This window comes from Rousettus aegyptiacus, unplaced genomic scaffold (genome assembly GCF_014176215.1).
Source record: "Rousettus aegyptiacus isolate mRouAeg1 unplaced genomic scaffold, mRouAeg1.p scaffold_m13_p_16, whole genome shotgun sequence".
Lineage (NCBI taxonomy): Eukaryota > Metazoa > Chordata > Mammalia > Chiroptera > Pteropodidae > Rousettus > Rousettus aegyptiacus.
Window position 1 is genome coordinate 32,566,140 of NW_023416291.1, and position 7,180 is coordinate 32,573,319.

The following is a 7,180-nucleotide window of genomic DNA, read 5'->3' on the forward strand; positions in this document are numbered from 1 at the left end:
GGGTGATGGAATTGTACTCACTTCGAGTTACCTTTCCACATTCCTTCATAAAATTCAAATAAGCACTGAGAAAATAAGATGATCTGTATATCATAGCCACCTACAGCCCTTCAATTCAAAGGTCGCTCCAAAAGAGAAACTTTCTATTTGGATGGCATCATAGGCTAACAAACACTTGTCGTTATGTAACTATCCTGAGGTTTCATCTATGGTCTGGCAATCTACTTGTATACAATGTGAGCATAAAATATGAAGAAATTCCTAGGCTAATACTGAATGTGGAAGCTTCCTGAAAGCCATGAAAACTCTAGCACCATATTTCTGTATTGCAGCAGAAATTCTGAGTCTTTGTGAGCATAATTCTTAACAGGAATGGTGGGGGATTTACGTTATTCTTGAAGTTGAAGCTTAGGCTACTACTTTTGAGATGAAATTTCTTAAAAACCAATGACTCAATGACAAAATATGGAAAATAGGAGTTTAGGAGACGTATTTTGAAAACACTTGTCTGAGGATAGTGGAAGAGAAATAATGGGGAAGTCACTTGAAAATTGCGTAGTAATCACAATGGAAATACATGGAAGTCAAGTGAATACATGGAGTAATTCAAGTGGTTATCAAGAAATTTCAGTTAGAAATCTGGTGATCAAAAAAGATCAGTTAAGAATCTGGTGATCAAGGAAGATCAGTTAGGAAATTGGTGCCTACCAGGAGACTAGTCTTGTCGCTGTGGCTGTAGGTTTTCATCTTACCTCTTACAATGAATCAGTCTTCAGTATGTGGAATGTTTTGCACTCGAGTGTAACCTGTAAATGAGACCCACGTGGTGTTGTGTATTCATACGTCCACACAAATTACCCAAGTCGTAGCTTTACATTTCTATCGAATATTTTTCCTACCAAGAAGGTCTTGTGATCATGTGCCACCTCCTCTATCTAAAGATTCGTTTAGTGAAATCAAGTAAGATTCTATGTTCCAAGATTTCCACTCTACTTCTTGAAAACAAAAGCACTGCTTGGCCACACTTCCAGGCTATCCAATCGAGTACCTTACAAAATAGTTCAGGCTTATTCCAGGTTTTGTAGTGCCCAAACTATGTTCTTTACCAGGTGAAAGTCTTCATGCTATAAAATATGGTCACATTTCAATAATTGTGGAAAAAGAAAATTGCTAACATAAAACCAGTTTGTGTTGAATGTAATGTTAAGAAGAAACAGATTGGTGTCTTCGACCCAATTTCTATCATCAACATTTGAATTGGAGGACAGACTTTGAACCATCCTCGAAACCTCCAATCTTCTTTGTTCTAGGAGATGACAGCTTGATTTTTTAAACCAAGGTGTCCACAATAGTCTCATATAGCAGAGGCCAGGCTGGATGTTTGTTGGCCTAGATAGTCAGACTGCATATTGTTACCAATTGGATGATCTTGATGTTTTGGCCCTAATCTTAAAAGCTCTCTAAGGTAGTCCAGGCTTGTTTCAGTTTTCCAGTCTTCATATTATTTTTCTTTCCATAAAGTAGGCTTTGGCTTTAAGCTAGGTATCCAGACAATTAGTTCAGAGAACCCAGGTTTGGAACTTGGGCTCATGTCAACATTTCAGTTTATGTTAGAGAATGTGGGAGAAAATTCTCTGGGTTAAGTTCTTAGTCCTAATTCCTGGCATTAGGGGTAGGGATTGGAACTATAAAACCAAGGTCAACACACTGGTTCCTGAAAAGAAAATAGAGGTAGGAAACAAGGTCCTCAGTTTCCAGATAAGTGTAAAAAGACATGAATACAGGCTTTCTCTTTGGAATAAATTTTCTTTTCTACCAGTTTTCAAGGAGAACCACTTAGTGCTTTGGTTCCTGATCTCCAATCTCCTTTTTAGTAGAAAAAGACAGGTTTACTGCCTTGGGCTCATGTCACCAATCTATATCCTCACAAGCAAGGATGATGTATGGCTCCATTTGTAGTGACAAGTTCATATAATTGAGAAAATTCACATCAACACTGAGAAGTCATAGTCTATGGTGAGCAAAAGGGAGATGAGATGGCCATCTAACTGTCCTCCGATTGATGTCATGTCCATTACAAAACTTATTTAATGTCAATGATATATGGGCAGTCAATGATCTTTAATTTGCCTCTGGGTTTCTCTGTCAGGATACTGGCTTATGTTCATGTATATCACAGTCACAAATTGGTTGTGTTCAATTTGATCCTGAGTCTGCTGTGAGGCAGCGAAGAAATAGTGATCGAAACCATAGCTGCCACATTGCATTATTGTAGGAAAAAGACTGAGTTGTTCTGAGGATGAAAACTTACTTGATGGTGGAAAAAATGGCTGCCTCAGAATTTCTCTGTATGAACCTCATACTAGAAATTCTGAGAGGAACTGACTTAACCATCAAAGATAGAGAACTGAAGTATTGACATTAAGGCTGTTATGTCAAAATGTTCTGAAGAGGCATATTTTAGCTAAGCAGAGGAAAGGGAGGTGGCACTTGCTGGGAAACTTGTCACAAGAATTTGGGAATCTCACAAGAGTTCTCTGTGGGATTCATGCGACCATTCAAACAGAGGACTGAGGGCATCTCAGAGAGTCATGTGATATTGGGTTGATGGTGTAGAGCTCACTTTTTGAGTTACCATTTTCATTCATTGGTAGAATTTAGATCACCCATGAGAAAGTTATAGTGTCTGTGTAACACAGCCACAAAACGGCTCTTCAAACAATATGTCATGGTTGCTGCGTGAGAAGTTTTGCTTGAGGATGGCAGCATAGGTTAACAGAAAATTGTTGTTAGATACCTGGACTTAGTTTTCCACTGCAATAAGACAACCTGCTTGAATGCAATGGAAACTGCTGTTGAGCAGTAGCTGCCTTGATATTTGGAAGCTCAGTCTGCATCAAGAATCTACGTTAGAGCAGTGGAAATTTTAAGGAAAATTTTGCTGTAGTATTGCAAAAATGCTGAGTCATTGTGAGTATAATTCTACTTAACTTCATGTGATACTCATGCACAATTCTTTTGGTGGATTTTTGGCTACTACTGTTAACAATGCATTGCTTAAAGGCCAATGACACAGTGCTGAAAATTGAAAAAAGGAGTTTATAAAACGAGTTTTGAAAACACTTGTTTAAAAATTGGGGTAGTGGTATAAAGTGGAATTCACCTGAAATTCACTTAGAAATCACTATGGAATCACTCAGAGATCAGGGAAACAACTGTTGGAATTCGCATGCGGATCAAGGAATTCCCAGCACTAATCTAGTATCAACCAAGTGACCAGTTCGGTTGCTGTGGCCATGGGATTTCACTTTATTTTGTAGGGTGACACAGCCTTCAGAGCATGAATCTTATTGCAAACCTGTTTACCTTACATATGAGATGGGTGTTGTGTTGTTTTTAAATGTCCACCCAACTTTTCTCACTTCCAGCATAGGACTTCCTTTTAGGCCATGGACTATCAACAACATTTCTTGTGACAGTTTGCCAAGGCCTCTATTGAAAGATTTGGTATGGAATGTTAGGCTAAATTTTGTTGGCAATGGTTCTACTCTACCTCCTACAAAAAGAAGCAAAACATGTTGTTGATTCCAAGCTCCCCAATCAAGTTGTTTAAATAATAGTCCAGGCTTTAGCTAGGTTTCTTAGTGCTCAGACTACCTTCTCTTATCAAAAGAAAGGCTTGGTGGTGCTGGAATTAGTCACCTTTAAATAACTGTCTCAAGGAAAATTTGTGACATGAGACTAGGTTTTGCTAAATTTACTGTTATGATGACACAGTGTTGGTTCCATCGGCCCAATATCTATTGTAAATGCTTTCAAGGTTAGACAGTCTTGGAGGCCTGCAGAGTGTTCTCCATTCTGCCTCCTAGGAGATGATAGCTTAAATTTATAAGCCAGGGAATACAGAAGAGTTTCAGATAACAAAAGCCAGGCTGGATATTTGTAGGCTTAGGCCTTGAGATTAATTATTGCTGCCCATTGGATTGACCTGCCATTGTTTGCCTGGACTTTACTAAGTTCATTAATATAATGCAGGCTTCATTCAGATTTTACGGTCTTTGTGGGTCTTTTTTTGTTTGTTTGTTTGTTTGTTTGTTTTGTTTTCTTCTAAAGGAAGGCTTTTTCTTTTATGCAAAGACTTTATTCAATATTTTCTCATAGCAAACAGGCTTGACACAGGGAGCTTATGGCACCACAATCTGTCTTGAAGATAATGGAAGAAATGCTGTGGGCTAATATCTCAGATCTACTTTCTGGATAATTGGGTTGGGATTGTAAGTACAATCAAGTACAGTGTACTAGATCCAAAAACCAAAGAAGGCAGAAGACTAGGTTCTAGGTTCGAGATAAGACTCAAATTACATGAGGATAGACTTGTTCTGTGGTAGTTTTCCTGTCTACTAGTTTTCAGAGAGGTTAGGCTTAGTGCATTGGTTCCAAGTCTCTCTTCCACTTTTGTTAGGAAAATAATGGCCTTTGTTCTTAAGCCTATAACACCATTCAATACCCTCAGAAAGGAAGGCGACATAGTGCTTTCTTTGAAGTGATGAGTGCATATAACAGAGAAAATTCGCATCAACATGAGAAATCATTAGTTTGTGTGGTTTGTAGGTGGTCAAGACAGACATTGCACTGACGTCCAATCTAATCTCATGTCCATATTACAAAACTTACATGAGGTTGATTCTATATGCATGCAGTCAATTATGTTTAATTTGCCTCAACTATTTTCTGTTTGTCAGGAACAATGCCCTTGCCACACAACCATAACCACACAACTGCCCTTCAATAGAAAGGTCACATGTCCTGCATGCACACTTTTGCTTGAGGATGGTGGCATAGGTTAACAGATAATTGTTGTTAGATAGTTAAATTAGGTAAGGTAACTTGCTTGAATGCAATGTAAGCTGCTGTCGAACAATAGCTGCCTTGATATTTGGAGGCTGGGTGTGCATCAAGAAGCCACTTCAGAGCAGTGGGAATCATAAGCAAAATTTTGCTGTAGAATAACAAATATGCTGAGTCATTGTGAGTATAATTCTGCTTGGCTTCATGTGGGAATCCCACAAAATTCTTTAGGTTGATCTTCGGCCACTACTGTTGACAGAGTAGTGTTTAAAGGCCAACGACAGAGTGCTGAATATTGAAAAAAAGAGTTTATGATATGAGTTTTGAAAACACTTGCTAAAAATTGGGGTAGAGGTATATGGTGTAATTAACCTGAAATTCACTTAGAAATCACAATGGAATTACTTGGAGATAAAGGAAACAGCTGTTGTAATTCACAAGCAGATCAAAGAATTCCCAGTGCTTATCTGGTATCAACCAAGGGAGCAGTCTTGTTGCTGTGGCCTTAGGATTTCACTTTATTTCTTAGAATGAACCAGGCTTCAGAGCATGAATCTTATTGGAAACGAGTTTACCTTACATATGAGATTGGTGTTATGTTGTTTTCAAATGTCCATCTAACTTACCTCAGTTCCAGCAGAGCACTTTCTTTTATGCCATGGACTACCAACAACATTTCTTGTGACCATTTGCCAAGTCTTCTATTGAAAAACTTGTTATAGAATGTTAGGCTAAATTCTATTTGCAATGCTCTCCACTCTACCTCCTAGAAATAGGAGCAATACTTGGTGGTGATTCCAAACTCCATAATCTAGTTGTTTAAATAATAGTCCAGGCTTTAGCGAGGTTTCTTGCTGCCTATCCTACCTTCTTTTGCCAGAGGTAAGGTTTGGTGCTACTGAGAATAGTCACCTTTCAATAATTGTCTAAAAAGAAAATTGGTGACATAGGACAAGGTTGTAGTAAAAGTACTGTTATAAAGACACCGTGTTGGTTCCATTGGCCCAATATCTATTGTAAAAGCTTTCAAGGTAAGGCAGTTTTGGAGGCATACACAGTGTCATCCATTCTGCCTCCTCCTTGAAGATGACAATTTGGTTCAATAAGCCAAGGTATACACAAGAGATTCAGGTAACAAAAGCCAGGGTGGATGTTTTGGGGCCTAGGTCTTGGGACCGGATATTGCTACCAATTGAATGGTCTTGCAGTTGTGGGCCTGAACTTTTACTACATCTGTTAATATGATACAGGCTTGGTTTAGATTTTACAGTCTCTGTTTTTGTTTTGTTTTGTTTTGTTTCCAGTGAAGGCTTTTCATTTATTCAAGGGTTTAGGCAACATTTGTTCACAGTGAATAGTTTTGGAACAGGGTGCTTTTGCCACCATTTCAGTCAATGTTGGACAAAGATGGAAAATGCTCTGGACTAATTTCTCAGATCTACTTCCTGGAAAATTGGGTTGGGAAAGTAACTGCAATCAAAGACAGCATACTGGATCTGAAAAAAAAATCAGGCAGGAGACTAGGACTTAGGTTCGAGATAAGACTCAAATTAAATGAGGACAGATTTGTCCTGTGGTTTTTTTCTGTCTACTAGCTTCTTTCAGAGAGGATAGGCTTAGTGCATTGGTTCTCACCTTTCTTCCACTTTTATTAGGAAAACACTGGCCTTGGTCTTTGGACCTATAACACCAGTGCACATCCTCACAAGGGGAGTTGATATAATGCTTTCTTTGAAGGGACGAGTGCATATAACAGAGAAAATTTATATCAACATGAGAAATCATTAACATGTGCGGTTCTGAAGGTGGCTGAGTCAGACGTTGTATTGACCTTCGATTGAATCTCATGTCCACATTGCAAGTCATATGTGTGGTCGATGGTATATGCGTGCAGTCAATTATGTTTAAATCACCTCTACTTTTCCCTTTTGTCAAGAAAAATGACCCTGTTATTGGAGGCATATATTGCACATTGGTTATGTTCATAACTGAGCCTGAGTGTGCTGTGAGGCAGCAAATAAATAGTGATAGAAACCATAGCAGCCATATTGTTTTATTGTAGGAAAAATGCTGACTCATTGTGAGGATTAAACTAGGTTGCAAAAAAATGATGGCTGCTTAAGAATTTCTCTATATCAAACCATAAACTAAAAATCTATGCAAGACTGGCTTAACCATTTTGAAATAAAGCTGGGGTACTGACATTGAGACTTTTTCTCAAAGGTTTTCTAAAAAGGGTTCTAGTAGCTAAGCAGAAGTAATGAGGTGGTAGTCACCTGGAAATCTCTTGATACTCAAGAGGCTTTCCCGCGGGATTCACGTAACCAGGAAA